This window comes from Marmota marmota, unplaced genomic scaffold (genome assembly GCF_001458135.2).
Source record: "Marmota marmota marmota unplaced genomic scaffold, marMar, whole genome shotgun sequence".
NCBI classification, from domain to species: domain Eukaryota; kingdom Metazoa; phylum Chordata; class Mammalia; order Rodentia; family Sciuridae; genus Marmota; species Marmota marmota.
In genome coordinates, this window is record NW_026000068.1 from 27,523,087 (window position 1) to 27,545,970 (window position 22,884).

The window sequence follows — 22,884 nt, forward strand, 5'->3', positions numbered from 1 at the left end:
GGTAAGGGAAGGGAGGAGAAGGAGAGAAAAGACTATTCCAGTTTAGATGGATGTGGACCAAGTATCTAATGGAAGTTTTGGTTTTTCAAAGGAGAAGGGCAGAAAAGAGTGTTGATTCTTGATTGCTAAGGAAAAGAAATACACCAGATCAAATGAGGTCAAAGGCAGTTTCTTCAGTCATAAAGGTTAAGAGTTTCAAAGATAAACAAAGGGGAAATTTTAAAAACTGAGAACTCTACTACTTAATATTTATGGTTTGCTCTGTATAATCATGCTTGAATAAGAAGCCATGTATGCAGTTTGTGTTTCATTGTATGTGCTTAATAAATTTATACTTTTTCATACTTATTTTTTTTTCTGGATTGATGATTTATTATTTTTATAGATAGAAGAAAGACCTTAGCTTTTGATGTCCAAAATAAGGTATAATTAAGAAAATACTGTGAAACATTTTTGTCTACAAGAAGAAGCTAGAAATAACCCAAATGCCGCAGCCCGGCTGGCTGGGCAAAATAACGGAGGGGGGGGGGTGGGTGGTGACGAATAACTTGTGTACATTGATACAGCAGGAGTGGAAGCCGTTTATTGCAGGACAGGGGCAGTATTTATACATTCCACACAGCTTATCTAATTAACATAAACTAGATACATCAGTCAACCAATCAGGAATCTCCACACTTAATGGCTCGCTTTTGTTACTTCTCAAACCACTCCCTCTGGCATTTTGCCAGGCACCATCCAGACTTGTTTAGGAACTCTAACATTCCCCTGGCAAAATGCCAGGTGTCATTTTGACTTGTTTACAGACTCTAACACCCAAAGATCAATAAAAATATGCTATTTGCAATATACCTGTGCAAACATTAAAGTTTTAAACTATAACATATGAGACTCAAAGTTTTGAGGTAGAGTTCACTGTTCTAATGTAAAAAGATGACCACAAGTGGATAAAATCAAGATGTATATTATATGAATATAAATCTGATAAAAAATTCAGTAAGACATTTATATATGTGAGAAGGTATAGAGAAACAAAAAGAGATCTTCTTATCAAAAAGACAAACAAATACCAAATGCTGGTTAGACTGTGGAGAAAAAGGGAACTCACTGTTGGTGGAAATATAAACATGTACAGCTATTATAGAATAGTATGGAGTTTCTTTAAAAAATTAATGATAGAACTACCATATGAACCAGCAATCCCATTAGTAGGTTTATATCCAAAGGAAAAGAAATCATAATATCAAAAAGTTACCTACATCCCCATGTTTATTGCAGTAGTATTCAGAGGAGTCAAGATGCATAATTAACCAAGATGTTCACAGATGGAAGAATGAGTAAAAAAAAATGTGGGTGTGTGTAGTTATGGTTTAGATATAAGGTGTCCCACAACTGATGTGTGAGACAATGCTAGAGTTTTCAGAGATGAAATGATTGGGTTATGACAGCCTTAGCACAGTCACTGGACTAATCCACTGATACAGATTAACTGGGCAATAACTGCAAGCCAGTAGGTGGTAGCTAAAGAAAGTAGATCACTGGGATGTGATTTGGGGTTTTGTTTATACTTTGTTCCTGGTGAGTGGAGCTCTCTGCTTCCTGGCCCTCATGTTTTGAGCTGTTTTCCTCTACCACACTCTTTTGCCTTCATGTTTTGCCTTACCTCCAGGCCAGAGCAATGGAGTCGGCTGACCATAGACTGAACCTCTGAAACCATATGCCAAAATAATTTTTTCTTTTCTATTTTGTTCTTGTCAGGTCTCTAGTTGGTTACAACAACAACAACAACAACAACAACAAAACTAACTAAAACACACACACACACACACACACACACATATATATATATATACTTACACACATATGTATACCCAAACATATATATATACACGCCTTGAAATATTATTCATGCATAAAAGCACTGAAATAACGTCATTTACTGAAGCATAAAGGACATCCTGTTAAGTGAAATAAGCCAGGCACACAAGGCAAATATCACCTGTTTTCACTCACTTTGTGGAAGCCAAAACAGTTTGTCTACAGAGACAGTAGAGTAGTGTTCAGTAGATGCTAGGAAAGGTGGGGGAATGTGAGTATAGAAAGAGGTTAAATAACTGTACCAAAATTTAGTTAGATAGGAGGAATTATCTCTTGTGTTCTGCAACACAGTAGGGTAAATGCTGCCTTTACAAATGTATTATATATTTCAAAATAACAAAGAATTCAAGGCTTCCCAGCACATAAAAATAATAAATGTTTGGGGAGGAAATATATTAGTTACCCTGATTCAATCATTATACATTGCATTCATGTATTGTATTATTATAGTATACCACAACTATGTACAAATATTATGTTAAAAATTTTAAAAAGTGCTCTGATAGAGTGTATAGCAAGCTATTTAAAATGTTTACTTCTGAATTAGAGAACTGAAGTAATGGGATACTTCTCTCTCTTCATATTTTCTGCATATCTTTATGATATACAAGTTTAATGTTTAAATTCTTCCTACAAAAACATACGATTTCTTCCACTTAAAAGCTATTTTCCAAGGGGATGGGGTGGGTAGAGGAGGAAAAAGGAAGTACTAGAAATTAAAATGAAGAAAATTATGTCATGTGTGTATATGAATATGTGAACATGAATCCCACTATTATGTATAAATATAATGTGCTAATATTAAAGCTGCTTGCCAAAAACCAACAACATGGAATATTCCAAATAAACCAAATGCATGAACATCTCTTAAAAAATGTTACTTCACTGTATTTCTCACTGTTGCCCAGACTATATTCCACACTCAGTGAAGATAAGCTAAGGAGAATGAGGATACAAATAAGAGTCCTCACCCAAGAAGGTGCCTGAGAGATAAAATGCGAGGGGACACAGCTAGCTCAGGACATCTGGAAGAATGCTCAGAAAAGAAAATTTTTTGAAAGGGAGTTAGGGCATGAGTTGAGCTAACCAGGCTGAAAACCTCAGAAAACATATTCCAGGCTGATTTAATGGTACTGAAAAGAGCATGGAGGTGTGAAACTTCATGATGTGTGCAGAGAACAGTGAGCAACACAGCTGTTTAATAGGGTGGGTGGGAGCATGGTGAAAAATAAGACAGCAAAGCACATTAGGATCAGACTTCAAATCTGTGAAGGGTCCCACGTGCCATATTATAGACTCTGAAAGTTTTTAAGCAAGGCAGGCACTATCAAACTCATGTTTTTTGAAGGTTACACTATTGGCAAGCAGAAAGAAGAACTAGAGCAGGAGAACATTCCTAGATTTTGAAACATTTTTATTTCAAGATGAGGAGGCCTTTTTGGAGAAGATGTTCAGTAAAGGATAGAGGCAATATGTCCCAGGCTTGGATGGAAATGTTGTTAAACATATGTTTTATCATTAATATCATAGAGCATATGCTCAAACCCTATATACAGCACATTCTTGGTCCATCACCAAAAATTATTTATTAAGCACCCACCTGCATATGAAATTTTAGCAGAGCTAAATCCCTTGCAAATGTCAAATATATATTTTAATTTGAATGCTGTGTGGTGTACATAAAGCACTGTAGCTTCTCTTCCCCACCAATACTGTCTTAAATTTCAAGAATACCACATGCATTCAACTCCATTGTAAATTCGAAGACACACTTTATTTTTAAAAATTTGCTATGAAATTCGATTCAACAGGAATGCTTATTATGAAAGCAGCGGTAAGAATATGCATAGAAAATAGAAAATAAATACATTTCTTAGTTTGAGGAAAGTTATAAGAAAAGAACAGGAGTTTAGATAGGTGAAATAGTGGGTTCCTTAAGCTACATTTCAGTTTGTGTGTTGTGAAGAAGTGCATACTGTGAGGAAACTGAAGGAATTCTAGGTTAGAAAAAGACCACCATGAGGTGGTTAGTTGGAGAAGGTCAGATTATTTCATGCTTTCAAAGATAAAATGTACCTAAAAGTACTAACAATTTTATAAAGCAAAATAAATAAATAAATAGATAGATAGATAGATAGATAGACAGATAGATAGATAAAGTTCTTTTGGTTATTGCCTGGATTTGCAACTCAATCTGACATTGTAGAATTATTAAACTTTACCATTGAGTACTTGGTATCATTCAGAAATTTTAAAAATGCTTTTATATATTATATGGTTTAACTTAAATTTAATGAATTTCTTATATTTAAAACAATAACTTAGTAATAAACTTAGTTTGGTTATCTTGGAGTTTTCCATCAACATGGTTTAAAATTTTTTTAAAAAATTGTCTATTCTAAGAAACATGGCAGAATGAGAGCTATCTTGGTGGCAGACATGAAATAAACAATGTAAGAAGGTAGACAAAAACATTATCTCTATTAATACTATTCTACTTATTGTCACATCACCTCTTTCTCTACTTTATTGAGTACTCTTCACTTAGTTGACCTAGTATTTATGATTAATGTATAATGGTATACATATGTTTAAGAAGTATACTGTTATGGTCCCAAAATACACCTGTGCCTACAAGGTTCCTGCAGGTTAATGTGTTCTGCTAGGGAAAATGGCCTCATTTGCATTGACTTTCAATGAGCTCCTGCAGGCAAACACCTGAAGCCAATCATCTGCAGATACCTGCCTGCAGGCATAGGTGTGCTACCAGAGAGCCTGCAGATTCCACAGTGTTTAGTCTTATATGCTGTGTACAACTTAAAATTTGACTCACTGTGCCAATAAAGTGTGACTGTGCACACTTATGGGAACCGGTCTGTATATGCAGTGGATGAATTTCTGTGATGGTCAATGATAAATATAAAGTTGATGATGGCGTGCGTAGGAGCTTGGTGTCTAAACATTTAAAGTAATAACCAATTGAATATGAAAAAGTGTTGTAAGTGTGAAATCAATGAGGTAAAAACAAATTGATAAATAGTTGAGCTGCCCTTATTAAGTATAGGTAAATTAGAGAAAAGAAAGAAAATACTTGATTTACAGAGGACTATATTATCATTACCTTCCAGTAATACTAGTAGAGTTAAGTTTTGTTTGGTACCATTTATCTTTTTCCGTGTTTTCAAAATTTCTTGGCCAAGTCACAAAATATTTATCCAGAATTTATTCAGATTTGTATTTATTCCCCAAATATTTGTGAGTTTTTTACTATGTGGTAAGTTTGGGGAAAGACATTTCTAATAAAAAAAAACCAGCTAATTAAGAAACCTATAGGGGTTGTGGTTCAATGGTAGGGAGCTCGTTTCACATGCCTGAGGCGATGGGTTCAATCCTCAGCACCACATTTAATTTTTTTTAAAAAAGATGAAATAAAACTATTGTGTCCATCTACAACTCAAAAAAATTAAAAAAAGAAACCTATAGGGAATATGAGAGATAAAAATAGCCAAAGAATTATTGAACTGACTGCTATAGAAGACCTATTATTTTCTTCATAGCTCAACGGAGGAAGCAGTTACTTCTGTGGCACTCTTTTCTTATTTAAACATGTTATAGGGCCCAAGGATTCAGTCTTTGAACCATCTTTCTCTGCACTTGCTCTCAGTCAATTCCTTAGCTTTTTAGGGTGATCACTGCACTGATGATGCTCAATCTCTAAATGCATATGTCCAACTATCAACATGACATTTCAACCAGTATGTCCAGTAAGCACCTCAAGTATTTTATAAGCTAAATATAGCTTTGGATATGTGTTCCTATAAACACCACACACATGTGCACACACACAAGTACACATATACACATGTACACACACATATACAACCTGCTTCTTCCTTAGTCGGCTGCTTTCACCTTTTGATTGGGTCAAAAATTTAAGTATTACTCCTATTTTTCCTCAAACTATCAACAAATCCTGTAGTCTCTAAATCTCAAGGTTATCTTGAACTTGATCAGTTTTCATAAAGCCCATTGCTATCACTTCAGTTTACACCTCTATTGTTTTTGCCTACCTACTTCAGTAATCTGCCAAAGGTCTCCAGTTTCTATTACCAACCTGAAGATCTGCCCCCCACTTGGTGGCCAACTGAACTTTCAACATCTCAAAACAGAATGTGGCACTTTTCTTTCTCCAAATTCTCACTGGATTCCAGACAGACAACATTTACAATTAATACTATGGCCTTTCATCACCTCATTCGCCTGTTCTTTGCCTCACTCTGAACTAGTCTCCCTCTTCTGTCTTCTTCATCACTCCAGCTTTCTACTGCTCTGGTCTTTCTGCGTTCACTTTCAGGCTTTACCTTTGCCAGGATGTCTTTTCACAAGTACTGTACAGATCCCTCTGGCATTCCACTGGGAATATTCTGGAGTGCCCTCTCTTCAGAGATGTGTCCCTGACTGTCTGTGTAAGATAATCTCCTCACATTCTCTATCCTGCATGTTTTCCTTCTAGTAATACACCCCTTCCTTTAATATCATAAGTTTATTTCATATTTTGATTGCTTCTTAGAAAGACATTAAATGTCATGAAGGCAAGAACTTCTTATTTTTACTGTTGTTTCCCTGATCCCTAAAAGGTGCTAGAACACAGCAAACACTCAATAAACAATTTTGGAATATATGAATGAAAGAGGAACTAGAACTAGAATTTGATGATAAAGGCTGAGTAAACAGACTGGGAGGATGACATGGCAGACAAGGACTGCAGCAGAAGCAGGGAGGTATTGACAGCCCTGTGCATTCAGAGATAGTTAAGAGTTCTCTGTGGGTAGAACCCTCCTAGAATCCTTCAATGATTGCAATAATTGTGCAAATCGGTTTGCCTATCAACTCTGAATCCAGTAAAAAAGAAGCAAATGAGTAGAATTAAAACTTCAGTGTGAGCCATCACAAATTATCTCCACAATGTGTACAATAATTGTTATTAGAGGACAAAGAAAATGATTCAATCAAACCATTAATTAAGTGCAGTCTCTTCCAAGTGTTCATAAGTTGTCTGTGTCATTGACAGTATCATGATGCATATGTAAAGGTGGGACTAAAATCCCCAGGTGTGACAGGTAATCCTTGTGCCAATAAACAGAAGCTTAGCCAGACACTCATATTTAAGACTCGTCACATTCTGTGGCTTAGTCTCTTCATCTCTCTGGCTGCATGGAGCCTTATCTCAAACAGAGCTACCTGATGTTGTCTTGTTATATGCCAGGTGAATCTGTCTACTGCTGTCAAATTTGGGACTGTGTATAGTTATGTTGCAGCATTAACATTCCTCTATCCACTCGGTTGGAGTTTATTTCACAGCAAATTCTCTGTCCTCAATTATTTTGAATTGTGCAGACATCCAATGCTCAGTGGCATAATAATAAGGCTGTAGAGTACAGAGTGCCCAGTTGGCCAAAACTTGTGAATTTTCTCAATCTTGGTTTTATATCATTTATAAATGAATTTGACATAGCAGTTTAGAAGCAGAAAACAATATCCATCAGAAGAATTTTCATTTAATAATTATCGGGATACTTTTGTTGTTATTGATGTTGTTATGTTTAGAGGGACAATCTTAATGGGCTGAAGTGACTAAACAGGGACCTAGCCACAAACCCATAATACAAACAAGAGTAAAATTAATGTGCCACTCTAAATTCTAAGGAAGAATCAATTCTTAGAAGAGTCTGATGTTAGTATACCATTAAGAAAAATATTAATTTCAAGAATTGTAAACTCACTGACAGCAGATAACTCCCTTTAAAAAAAAATCCATTGCTATGTTTCTAGCACCTAGTCTGTATTAAAGAAAATTTTTACTTAGTTGATCTCAGTTCTACTCTTAGGAAATCAACTCATGGAGGATAGAGCTTTTGTCTAAAATAAAGTTTAGACAATCACAGCACTGCTTGATGTAAATGTGATGAAATGCTTCATAGATGTAGGGTTGGCTCTCCTGGCAGTCACTAGACAGTGCTGCCAGAGAGAACACAACAGGCAGCTAGTGCAACTGAGGACCTGATTTCTTCATTTCCAAACTGTATGATTTTTATTTAAAAAGATATATATGGTTAATGCTTACTGTAATGAAAAACTCAGATCTGTAGTACTCAGATAATATGATCTTATGTATTTTAGTATGGAATAGATGTATTTAAAATTGTTGGTAAACCCTTTCATTTATTGGAAATGTACATATACACACATTTTAAAAAAAAAACCAGTATTGAAAACCTCCATAATTAACTAGTACCTACTTATTGCAAGATACCTGGGAAATTTTTAATTTTCCAAAAGGTTTTTCTTGAATTTTCTGTTAACAGAAATATTCCTTGGTATCCACAAGAAACCACTGAAATGAAAATCATAAATTTTAAGTTAGTACAAAATAAAGTCATTAATAAAATCATTAAACTGTCAAAACTCCTACATTATAAAGCATTGAGCAAAACAACATATGCCTAATATCTTCTTTTTTTTAATTGTGTGTGTGAAGAGATGGCAATGGAAATTGTCTATAATTTTCCTAATGACAAAAAGAGGAAATTCTCATACATATGAATAGTGATGTGTTCTTCTTTTCTTCCATTAGTCCATTCATTTTAAGAAGAGGAGGAGAAAAGGAATGCTTTTTAACTTTACTTCAATTTCCATCACATTGTGTCTGAAGACAGTATGTTTATTAAGTAGCTAGAGACTTTCTCACAGTGTCTTTTGCAGCTGTATAAACTGGCTCCCACCCTCTTCCCATTGACAAGTTCATGTGAAACAAAAGTTATGACCTGTCCCTACTGAGATCTCTCTGCCCTTTGCTATAAAATCCCAATTTACCTCCCATTTTCACCCAGGGTCACAAAGAATTTTTATTGGAAAGTTAAGTAAAACCAAAAGAGTCCATGAACTGCTTTGAATGCCATTTTGCACAAAGCACTAAGCAAGACTTCTGGGATCATATTGGAGAACTTTACATTGTTTTATATCTGCAGCAGGAGTTTGGTGAAATTTCACCTTAATATGGGTAAAAGTGAACAAACAAGCTACACGGACAGAAGAGGAGGAAGAATGTTTACTGTATTTACACTTAGGCAGATACTTAATGATCACTCAACATACCTGAAGCATGTGATGACCTCCCTTTATGCTTCAATATCAATTAGGACTACAGAGTTTTCTTCATTTCACTATTGGTGAAATGTCTATATTGAACTCCAAAAACAGCAGTTTTTAATTTTTTTCTTAAGCCAAAATATTTTATTCTTTAAAACTTTTACACATGCATGTAGAATTTTTATGCAGAAAAAATACTGCAGATCAGTAATATTTGAAACAATTGAACAAACTATTCTCCCAGTTTTATCCTGATCAATTGTTCCTTGCCAAATATACAATATGGTTCCTATGACCACTAATGCACATGAGTCCTGTCCCTTCCTGGCCTTTCCACTAAATTTTAGTCTAAGATATCTTTTGGCTAGGATTTCTTTGAGGACAGGGCCATCTCTTTTTCACTGTTTACTTTTAAGTTTCCAGAACAATTCTCATAGTCAGAGATTGAGAATACAAGAATTCTCATGAGTAAATTTTCAACTGACTACTATAAGGTTTCAACTGAAACCATCATGTCCTTGTATCCTTTGCTTTTTTTTTTCTTTTAAATTGCTGTGATGGAAATTGAAGTAAAGTTAAAAAGCATTCCTTTTCTCCTCCTCTTCTTAAAATGAATGGACTAATGGAAGAAAAGAAGAACACATCACTATTCATATGTATGAGAATTTCCTCTTTTTGTCATTAGGAAAATTATAGACAATTTCCTTTGCCATCTCTTCACACACATTTAATCTTTGATTAAATGGCTGTCTTAATCCCTTCACCAAATATTTGCCAAATTGTGTCCATCTCCAAAAGATTTGAGCCACATATCACTTATGTCTTCTCATCTCATTCACACTTTTTCTATTTGAGGCCTTTATTAATATTAATGATAAAATGCACCAAAATGTGACTCTTCAAAACTCCTATGTAAAAGTCTTAACACCCAATGAAGGCATAATTGAAGGTAGGGCCTACAAACCTGAATTAAGGTTCAGTGAGATCTTGAGAGTTGGTCCTGATATGACTAGATGAATTAAAACTTTTAAGAATTAACAACAGAGAAATCGTCAGTCTCTCTTCTTCCCTAGATCCTATGTCACACATACAGGTCATATGAGCACATAGTGAGATGGCAGTCTATAAGACAGGAAAAGAGGTCAAACCAGAAACTCTGATTTCAGACTTCCAGCCTCCAGAACTGTGAGAAAATAGGTACCTACTATTTAAAATACCCAGTCTATGTTGTCTTGTTATGGCAAGCCTAGCTGATTATAACAATTATATTTTTTAACCTGTAAACATGAATTTATTCATCAGGATCATAACTAGACCTCTTCTTTACACCTATCTATTAAGGATATTCTGAGCAGATATTCCAAGGCACAGCCCTGATTAAGTCACTGTTGTATTCAACTGTTCCTAGTATCTTCTAGTTTTCATAAGATACAGTAATAATAGTGCATAAATCATCAGTATTTATATGCCAGGCACAGAATACTCTATTCTCATTGTGGCATTTGATATTAATAATCATATGAAGTATTTAATACATTTAATCCTCAATTTGCAGAGATACTGAATTTTGTAATATATTTATCCCATAATTTGAAGATATACTAAGCTATTTGCTCAGTATCACAGCTGACTAACCACAGTTGCAGGGTATAAAGTCAGGTTTTCTTGAAACAAAGTCCAAAATTAAAGCACAACTGTCATATAATCTTTCTTGAGTTGGCATGCAAGTGGTTGGAAACTAATAAAAGGCTACTACAGTCTTCCAGATGAGATGGATCTAATACAGATAGTTGGCAGAGGAAGTGAAGTGTAATTATCTGATACTAAAGACATATCACAGGCAAAAATGAATTAGGACTGAGAATATATTTCAAATCATCAATTCAGGTGCAGTGGCACATGCCTGTAATCCCAGTGGCTCAGGAGGCTAAATCAAGAGGATCACAAGCTTAAAGCCAGCCTCAGCAAAAGTGAGGTGCTAAGCAACTGGGTGAGACCCTGTCTCTAAATCAAAGACAAAATAGGGCTGGGGATGTAGCTCAGTGGCTGAATGCCCTGAGTTCAATCCTCAGTACTCACACCCCTGCAGAAAAAAAAAATCAAATTATCAAATATAGCATGGCATATGATATTTTAAATAAAAATCTCAACTTCTATAAGAGCCTATTTCTATCAAATACATTTGGTAATATATAATCTTTTGAAGATATAATAAAACATTAATTTTAAAATAGATGTCTGCCTCCTTTAGAACACATGCCAAATATGTGACCATGTCATTTTAATATCTTCCCTCAAAAATGTGGAAATGTTTTTATAATTATTTATCTTAACTTTACCCTCTTAAAATAATAAAAGCCCATACCATCTACCATCTTTTGTCTTATGCAGCTTAGATCTCAATGTTTAGAAGCTTTCTTTTCCCAAGTGTCTTCCTTGTGACCAGTGCTTGATAATTATTGGTTAGTTTAATTTGTTAATCACTTGAAAAATTATAAATTTGTTTATAAGGTCTTAGAAAATTTGCTTTACTAAATGGCTTTTTAAAAATTAATTTAGTCTTGAATGAGTGCCTATAAGGAATTTTCTAAGGTTGAGATGTTTATTATTTTAACTTATTTAAACTAAGAAGTAGCCTACAATTTACTTGTCTGAAAATATCCTTTCAATTTTTTTTCAAGGAAAAGCTATTATACAATTGGAACTCAAATTAGCAAAAATGTTGTTATTATGGTAAAATAATTATTATGTTCCTTTAAATGAATAGACCGTAATACAAAATTTAGATACCCTATGACACACATAATTTTATGTTTAAAAGAGACTATGAAAAATTATATAGGGGAAAACTCAAGTTCGAGGCTTTTCTATGATTATTTTCTACAAAAATTGCTTCACATTTTCAGTACTTTTCTGGAACTAAGACTTCAAGTTTCATAGTTTTCTGCAGCACATATATTGTTAGATGAGACATGCAAAGTGACATTGATCAAAAAAATCAAAATAGGGGCTGGGGATGTGACTCAAGCGGTAGCGCGCTTGCCTGGCATGCATGCGGCCCGGGTTCGATCCTCAGCACCACATACAAACAAGGATGTTGTCTGCCGATAACTAAAAATAAATATTAAAAAAAAAAAATTCTCTCTCTCAAAAAAAAATCTTAAAAAAAAAATCAAAATAGAGAACTTCTTTCAAGGGCACATAGGAACAATTCTTAGTACATAATATATTATTACTTTTCAAGGAAAATAGAACTGATCATTTTTAAACTAGAGAGAAACAAGTCCTTTTTCTTTCAGATTGGTGTTACTTCTAGCCACTGAATCTCAGAGAATAGATTTGTGTTTTATACAATGCCTGGAAGGTACCCACTTGTGCTACTAGAACATCCATGGACAATGTTAACTGTAAAACTCATTTATATTCAGAGTATTGAAATATTCTGTTTGAATATGATTACTGAGGAAACTTTTATGAAGCCAGAAAAATTGATCTCTATCTCCCATTAATGCCCGCAATTGGCATTACTTGGAAGAAGTATTAACTTCATTAAATATTTTAATTTTACTAAAATCTTTAGACAGAGAGCAATCTTAACACAGTTTGAAAACATGGAAAAATGGGCTTGGCTGGAAGAGTTTGAAAGAATGAGAGAGACCACCTGGCCCATCCTCCTTAGAGCAAAAAAATATGCCTATCTTTGTATTAGGACTGTAATTACATGGCTCTTGCATTTATATCTCCAGTCCTTATGTTATGCCTAGAACATAATAGATGTTATAAAACAAATATTTGCTGAATGATTGAACATAGCCAATGAAATGATTTTAGAAGAAAAAAAGGAGAGGAGAGGAGAGGAGAGGGGAGAGAGAGAGAGAGAGAGAGAGAGAATGAATCATAATGCAATAAATTTAAATAAATGCCTCTACTCCCAATTGGAGATTAATAAATCTTATCAGCATATTACTATCACTTAAAGAATCTAACAGTAAATAATAATGGTAATAAAGGACACTTTTGTTCTGTCTGGTCATTCTCTTCACTGGTAGTGGGGCAAAAAAGCAAGCCCATATTGCTTTCAGGCTTTGACACATCAAGTTGCAGATACAATCTCTCCCAAGTCCCTTTCTTTAACCTTTTCTCTTCCATAAATACAACCAGATCTTGGTTCTTACAATAAAGCTACATAGTTTACATTATTATGATATTTCTTTTGCTACTTTGAAATTAAGGAACATATTCCTTGAGAACTACATTAACACATGAATCTGGATAAACACCTGAGTAATTGTGTGTTATCATTTAATATTCAAGAAATCTTGTGGACTAGGTCTATTATCCTCTTAAGGATAAAAATCTGAGATTCCTAGGGACTCAGAACTGTTCAAAATAACAAGTTTTAAAATGAAGACAACAAAAGAGCTGTCATTTATTGAGTACTTACAAATTGACAATAAGTTACAGATATTAAGAACTCTATAGATATTGTCTTATTTAATCTACAAATTAACCTGTGAGACAGTATATAAATTTCCTTTTGCTGCATAATAAATTAGCACAAATTTACCAGTTTACAACAATACCAACAATATTATTACATTCCAGGTCTGAAGATTAGAAGTCTGGGCTGGCTAAAGTAGATTCTCTGTTTGGGTCTCAGAAAGCCTAAATCAAGTTCAGGTCAAGGTGGGCTCCTGTCTGAGGGTTCTGGGAAGAATCTTCATAAAAGCTCATTTTGCATTGGTCAAATTCAATTTGCTGTTGTCACAGGATGGTGACTTCCCTTTCTTTGCTTGTTATCAGCTGGGGCCTTGCTCAGCTCCCACATTGCTTAGCATGTGACTTCCTCCATCTGTAAACCCAGCAATGGCACAACAAATCCCTCTCATAGAATCTATGATTTTCTCTTTCTCCACCAACTGGAGAAATTCTCTGGAATGTACCAGTCTCGTGTGATTAGATTAGGCCCATCCAAATCATCTCCACTTTGCTAAGTAACCTTCAGGGATGCTCATGTCTTATCATCTTCACAGGATCCATTTGTGTTAAAGGAGAGACGATAAAAGGGTGAAAGTCATTGGGGATCATTCTCTAATTTCCTTCTAAAATAGCTAAGTTCTGCTATCCTTGCATTGATGTTATTATCTAAGCCCCACCCCTATAAACTTTGACTTACATTTCCCTTCACTTAGAAGCTTCTCTAGGATATTATAAAAGTTTATGGAGCATCTGCTGACTGAGCAGCCTGTGTTACCTGGGTTAAATATGTTACTTTATTCTTTTCTGAACAACAAGAAATATTACCAACTCTTAGGCTGTCCTTCTTGTCTGATAAAACTACCTATATTTACAGCTTCTCTCTTCCTTTTTCATTTCCAAAGAGTTTCTGGACTTTTTAAAAAAGACCCAACTCCCTTTGCCTCTCCTGTATCTACTTTATGTAGGACTGCTTTTATATAGGATAAAGCATTCTCTTTTTTTGTCACTTCTATTGAGTTTTTTGATAACATCTTTTGTCTTCTGCACATTTAAACAAAGTCTGGTATGGAAAAACAACAACAACAACAAAACATTGACTAACTTTTGTGTGAGCCAGATTATAGAGATCACTATCTATCTCAGGTATCATTGCAATTTCAATCCCAATTAATTCATTTTTTGACAATAGCTTTTCTGAAATTTTTGAAAGTGTGATTAACTCAAATAAAATTTGATTTAAATAAAAATTTATTTGTAGTTTATTTGAAAAATACAAGTAGAACACAATGAAGAATGTAGAGTTAAAACAATAGGTAAAGGCATAACAGCAATGAGATTCAATGCTAATTAATGTGAGAAATGGACATATGCCATATGACTGTTTTATGCTTATTTTTCAAATATACTCATAAAGGGTGCTTGAATCTCACCTAACTGGTTATAGGATATTGAATAAAGCATTTAACTTCACTAGGCTTTGGCTTTCTTGCCTAAAATAAAAAGTGAATAGATATTATGGTTTGTATCTTAAATGTCACTGAAACAATCATGTGTTGAAGGTTTGGTCCCCAGCTGATGGTGCTGTCAGGATTTGGGGCAACCTCAGAAGGTGGAACCCAGTGGGAAGAAGTTAGGTTATTGGTGTGAGCACTTGAAGGGGATATTGTGATCCAGGCCCTTCCTCTCTTTTTTTTCACTACCCGGCTACCAAGAGGTTAACAGGTTTTCACCACTATGTGATTCCACCAATGTGTACTGCCTTGCAACAGGTTCAAAGTGATGGGAGCAAGCAACCTTGGTCTGAAAAGTATTGTTTTCTCTGGAACATTTCAAATAAAGTTAACTTTAAACCGAAAAATTGGTTCCAGAAGAAAAATTGTTAAATTAAAGCTTTGAAACTTTCAGCTTAAGATTTCTATAATGAAGAACACAATTTGCCTTTATATTAACTATCAAAATGTGTTTTGTGGATAATTTAAAAACCCTCCACTTTGCTTGAGTGACAACCCAACAAGTGATTATTGTAGAAGCTAATGTAAAATAGTACTACTGCTCACTATAAATTTGTTTAAAACCAAAGTGGTCATTCTACTGCAATTGTAGTGTGAAGAAAAACATGATCTTTGATGTTATGAAATAAGATATGAATTTATGTTCCACTTATTCAGTTTCATGAAATGTTCTTCAAAGTATTTTCCACTATATTGTTTCTTTACTTTGAAGTGGTTTGTGACCAACATGAAGTAATTATTACCATGGCAAGTTTCCAGACTGCTGGATATTGGAAACTAAAACCTCATATATGAGAAGAGCAGTCCCTGTGCACCTTTATTATTCACATTGGAATCAATGATATACTGTTTAGCTACTGTAGCTTATAAAACCATCTGGTTTGGTCTGGTTTGACAAAGAAACTCATTTTTTTTTCTTCCTAGTTTCTCCCTTGCTACAAGAGAGTTTTTGTTAAGATCATGTCAACACATCCTTTATAAATTCAATATAGAAATAGATAGAGCTCTAGCTAAAGATTCAGAAGGGGGTGCTTTGAATGGAGTGGGATTTACAGGTGGTTAGGAGGGAAGAAGGCCAGAGCAGTAAGTGTCATCAAAGATCACTGATGATTCCTTTAGCTATGAGGGAAGAGGTCCCGTTGGGGTCTTTGTCCAAATCTTGTGAGTGGTATTTACAATGTTAGAGAGTTTTATTTGAAACTCAAATGATGAATTACACAGAAAAGTAGCACAAAGTGATCTTTTCTAACATTATTTCTTTAGAGTCATTATAACTCTGAGTGTACAACCTATATATAATAAGAAAATTTTCTGTGAACAATATGATGGTAACACAATTCGGAAATAGCATGGGTAAAAGTAAGCATATGAGTCCATATGAGATTTTTTTGATCAAATATATTGTGCTTTGTGATTTTTTTTTTACTTTCAACAAACAAACAATAATAAAGACTGTATTGACAACTCTCAGTGACATAGCATCTACCAATGAAGATATAGTTACAACCATAATTGTAAGAATGAACTTGACTGAAGTGCATATCTGTCTTCTCTCATGCTTCATGAAAATGATTCTGAAATAATATAGAGATGATAGTTTCATTTAAAAAGAATCTTCAGACATTTTAATGGCAAGTAGGAAAAAAGAAAAGTATCTTAGAAAAAAACAGATACAGATATCTTCTATACATTTACTTAAAAAATCTCTCCTCGCTATAAAACTCCTACATCTAAACAACATCTGTTCTTACAGTAACCTTCTGTTTATTTTTCACATTTTTAACACAGATCTGTTAAGGCATTTTTGTTTTTTTTATTTTTATATTAGTTAACTGTACTTCCTAAGGAGTCTTGACCCAAAATCATTTGGTACCTTATTTTAGCCTGCTTATAAAATATAATTTTACAATGTAGCATTTATGAAAAAATGTTTTAAGTTTCTAAAAAGTATTAAACTTGGAAGGTTGGATATACTTTCTCAATGAAATACTTGTTGTAAGTGTATACCTGTCAATTTTAATGAGTACTTAAAATACTATCATATTTAAAATCTAAATGGCATATTAATTTTATTTTTGTCCCAAAATATCATCATTAAAATAAAATATACTTTATTAATACATATTACACATGTTATTCACTCAACATATGATTTAATTTATTTTAATATATTTTATTTGAATTGTATGAATTTTTGGAGTATAGTATAATAATCCAACACATATGTACAGTATGTAGTGATCAAATCACAGCAATTTACACTTCCATCTCCTTAAGTATTTAAAATAAAATTTTGATTAACATGTAACAAATATACACACTTAGGTGTACAGGGTAATACTTTAATAAACATAGACATGTTTTCAAATCAGGACAATTAACATTTCCAGGTTGTTATCATTACATCCAGATGCCACATTTAATTTGAAGCTCCTCTGTTCTAGTTATTTGTGAATTCAACACTTTACCTATTCTTCTTGACATCTATTAATCACTCTTATACATTCAGATCAACTTTTTAAAAACATTCACATATGTGCAAGAAAGTACAGAATTCATCTTTCTGCATTTGATTATTTCACTTACCATTTCTCTCAATGTATTTGATTAAATGAATCAAATTTCACCATATTATAAATGATATTTGATGATAAACGTGGGCTGACAAATATTGTCAAAACAAGGTTTTAAATTTTTTTATACTCCATAGACTAGACAAAAAAAAATTATTAGTGGAGTCTGAATCAATCTAATATATCATTATAAAAATCATAAACTTTACAATATTTTCTACTGCTCATGCAGAATTGTTATAATATCGAAGGGTTATGGTGAAGAACTGCCATTGAGTCTAGTGGTTTAACTAAATAGCAGTATATAGGTTAATGTAACATGGCCTGCTTTTCCTAATACATTGAGTAAAGAGAGATGCCTTTGTAATCCTGCACAAATACAAAAGTTAATCTTCATGTCACATCACAGGTCAGAGTAAATTACAAGTACCCAGCAGAACCATTGAAGAGTTCATTACAGAGCTACAGGCACAACTTAATTCCGTTTAACAAATGTGTGCTATGATTTTATTTTGAACAAATTAATGAACTTTTGAGCTGCTGAGAACATGTTGTAAACAGCTTGGGTTCCACTTTGGTGAGACAGAGAGCAAAAGTGCCTCCTCCTTTCCCTGTGGTTTCCCAGATGATCGGACCATATTTCCAACATTTTCAGGATACTAAATTTTCAGCTGTAGAGTCATTCTAGATATCCTAGTTCCTTCACTTATTTTGTTTGAAAATCTTGCCCTACTATCCCAACACTCTCTAAGGTATACTTATGAAAGATAGTCATACTGTACACCCCAATAGTTCTTCATTTTCCATCATCTACCTTGTACCTTTACCCAGAAGGATATTGAAAAGTTTTCTAATCCAAGATAATGAAGTTCTGACTTATGTAGAAAGACAATTTAGTATGGTGGTTTTGAAGAAAACAGGATAGTCTGTTCTTTTCCAAGTATCCATCCCAAATGCCTATTAAATTAAGAATTAATGTATCAATTTTATACTTAAGCATCTTATCTCTCTATACTCTCCTTGCTCCTGTCAAATTATTTAGAATTCTTAGAAGAGATACCTCCTTCTCCAAAACTCTGTGATATTATTTTCTCCACCTAGAAAGTTCTCCTACCTGTATTTCTTCTAAAATACAGTTATCCACATTCTTGTATGAAGGCTTAACACCAATATTTTATGCCAGACCTTTATTGTCTTTTTTTTCAGGAAGCAGGACTTTATTCTGCAATATGGAGGAAACATGCTTTGCCCACCTGCCCCAGATATAAATCATTACCACTCAGGAATTGACCAGCAATGCCCCTTGTGGGTCCCTTGCAGGGTTCTAAAGACAAATCAGAGGCCGAAAATTCTTTCTTCTCTTAAACACACCCATATCATTATTTACAGAATTCACTTTTATACTAGTATCAAAAATTACACTAAAAATTTATCACTAAACTAATTTTATTATATTTTTTCCCTCTTAAATTTCTTTGCTAAATATCTTCACTGTCTGGGTAACTTCTGCTTCTTATTTTCTTGGTGTACTCTGTGTCCTTATCCTTCTTTAGGTATTCTTTCCATCTCTTGGCACCTCTTGGCACCTCTCTGCTTAGATTTATTCCTCAGTGCAGACTGCATGCCCAGCTTTCTGAACCTCAGACACCTGAAGTCTGAATTTGCGGTTGCTCCTTTCTCTTCCTTTCTCTTCTCTTGTGGGGACTGCCAAGCTTTTCTCCCTCACTTCCTCCTCTGCTGTGTGAGGCTGGGAAATTCTGTCTTCCAGATCTCAAATACATTTTCTTTTCCCTGACTTTGCCCCTAGACTCAGGTTTCTCATCTTCATCAGCTGGGTTCTGTAGCTCCATTTCCTGGGAGGTTTTCATGTGCTTCTTTCCTGGCCCACAGAAATTGCTACATTAATGAGTACTTATTATACAACAGTAAATAACTAATTCATATATTGGTACCTGGAACAGAATTCAACCAAAAGAGATACCAAAAAATGTGGGAGAAGCTTTGGCTTGGACAGTGGACTTTGAAGGGAATGTTAACAAATGCTTAGGATCCCTCAGACACACTGTTCAGAGAATTTTAGGCTTTGAGAATACTGCAAAAGAGGGCTTGCACAAAATTGAAGATAACTTTGTTGAAAACTCAGGAAAGGGGGATATTGGATATGTATTATTAGAATATTTAGCACCATTATTGCAGGAAATGGTGTGAAATGAAGAAAATGTGCCTAAAGAACTAAGTGACACAACTAAGGAGATTTCAAAACAAAGTTTTGAAAATGCCTCCTAGTTTATTCTTTTTGTTTATAGGAAAATACAAGAAGACAGAGGCAAACAGAGAAAAGGGCTTGATAAACAAAAGGAGCCAAGACTTGGTGGTTTTAAAGATTCTCAGCCTCTCCACAAAGTATATGATTCTAAAAATAAAAAGATGTCCTCTGAGCAAAAATCAAATACAGAGCTCTACCAGAAAATCATAATATATAGATGAAACTGATGCGGTCACTGTGAAACATTTGTGAAGACCTCAGAAAGATCAAAGGTTTTGTGCCAGGTTATTGTTGGTCATACAAAAGGTGCTTAGCAGGATTAAAGCTGTACCTCACATATGTTCTCAATTAAGCAACAGGTTATTAAGAAGCTTAAAGGCATCATCCTTCAGTCATCTTAGGAGAGCCTTGAGCACAGGAGGGCTTAGTTAGAAGAAATCCAAAGATATGGCTTTTGTGTCAACCCCAGTGAAATGCACAAGTGATCCACAAAGTTTTTCAAAGAATTATACCAACATAAAAACTACTAGCATGGAGTTAAAGAAACAAACAAACAAAACTAGTGCAAAAAGTAAAGAGGCAATTGTATTCCCCAAATACCCCTGATATAAAGTGGGCTGAGCACACTACTTAGATGAACTCACATGCTGCCCTTCTTGAAAAGAAGCCTTATAGGGCAGATAGAACCAGGAACTCAAGAGAGGAGAGCTGATAACCTAAAGAATTAATCAAAGCCCTAAATATAACCAAGGAACTTCCAACATTTACTCGACTGGATTTAAGAATTGCTATGGACCAGTATCTTTTTTTTTCTAATTATTAACAGTGAATGTCTGTAGTGATTACCTATGCCCATCCCACCCGTGTTTTTAATGCATGTGGGGGAAAGGGTGTGACATGGAGTAGATACTGACTCTACAGTCACATAGTTCTACAGATCAAGGAAAATCATGTTCAATGAGCTATACTGAATAAATCTCTTCCATGTCTAGACCTGATTTAAATAATAAAATTCTGCTTTCTGCTTTCAAGCTCATGTTGAAATGACATTAGACTGTTAGAATCCTTGCAATTGGGCAATTTTTTTATTATTTATTTATTTATTTACTTTTTGTGAAATGGACATTAATCACTAGAAGCCTTAGAGCAGACTGATGTTGGGAGCTTCTAATGAGGTGCACCCCACTTCCTGATGTTAATGCTTTCCTTGCACTATTCCTTCTCCTGGAGTATGGATTGTATTTATTTACTCATTTCTAATGCATAGATTACAGCGGAACCAATGAGATGTAACTTCTGAAATTAGTCACAAAAAAAAAACTATGACTTCTATCTTGACACCCTATCCTACCTCTGTTGCTTGGTGGAAGTTTGGTGGAAAGTCTGTGATGAATTTTCAGCAGGAGAGGAATCAGTCTCAAAATTTTTACTCTTGCTATTTCAAAGTGTGGATTAGGTAAGGAAGGTAAAAAGAAGAAGAGGACAGCTGATATAGAGACTTTAAAAAGCTGTTGTATTAGTCCTAAAGAGAATGATGAAAATGTACAGTTGAGTGTTAGCAAGGAAATGGAAAGACTTGAAAACAGATTCTGGAGGTCATGCCAAGAGGACTTGTAGATAGAACAGATGAGCAGAATGAGTACAAAAGATTGTTGGCTACGACTCTTAGATGGAGGGCTCATTTTATCTTATATATTCAACAAAATTGCAAGCACTTTATGGTCGAAGACTCTGTATTATACCTCTTCCAAACACACAATGCCTAATATAGATTGTTTTGTTGAATGTACAATGATAGTTGCGTATGGATTAAGTAAAATCTCATTTATTTTGATGGTTCTGGGATTTTGCCAATACCTTTCCTGAGCTCCTGTAAATTTATATTTCTGCCAAAAATTGAAGAGCAGTAGTTAAAAACAGAACAATTACTGAACACTTTCTGTAATTGAGAGAAATCAAAAGCAATTAGAGATATGGAAGAATAATAAAGGCAGCTGAAGGAAAAACTGATCATGTGTGTATTGTTTGACTCCCTTAGTGAGAACTTGGTTATAAACAATTCTGTTAACATTGCCATATTTTCCAAGTATGACATTTCACCTGAATGTGCTGTTTGGGTTTAAATCATTAGAACTGCAGTCTTATAAAAATGCCAGGTTTTATACAGGAACCTGGGTAAAACAACATTAATGAGGTACCCCAAAGACCTGTTGATTTTGTCTTAACAGTCTTCATACAGCGTGATTTCTTCCCTGTGCTTCACTTCAACTGTTTTTAAATACAGATCTGTATTTTATATCCTTCAGAAATTTCCACTTAAATCCATATGTGACATTTGCCCATAATACTAATTAGCATGAGGGATTCAACATGTACTACAAGAGACAAAATGTTTGCTACCATGCTCTTTGAGCACTTAATCATAAGTTTTCAAAGACTCCAATCGAATTTACATGTGCCATCATTGTGTGTTGTGAGCCTGAGTGTTTTCAGATGTCTCCATCTCATTTGGTGTCATCTCTCCATAGTAATCATAGTTCAGCTGCTTCTCATTAAGGAGGGAAGCATTAAATGGCAGGTGAGAGTTGACTCAGCCTGGTTCATTTCCGTGGATTTTGCAACTTTAACAAAATCAGAAGAAAATTCTCATTTTCCTTTTCTTCTTCAAAAGAGTTCTTCAAGATTCTAATGTTTCTTTCTTAAAATGTCATTTGAAACACATCTTCTCTAGCATAAAAGCACATTATAATGATTTTCTTGTCTTATTATTTCAATTCAGTGATTAACTAAACTTTGCAATTAGGCCTGCAAATGTGTAACATGCACCAATATAAGAATTCCTTTGATTTTTTTTAAATGTCATTAGTATACTTTTCAACATCTCATTAACTAGCTACATAATCTCCTACCAAAAATGTGGAATTGGATCTTTTCTATTAATTTTTTTATTATCAAATAGTTTTAGACATTCAAGTACTGTTAAAGCTAGTACTGATGTCAATAGCCATAAAATTATTTTAAGAATTAA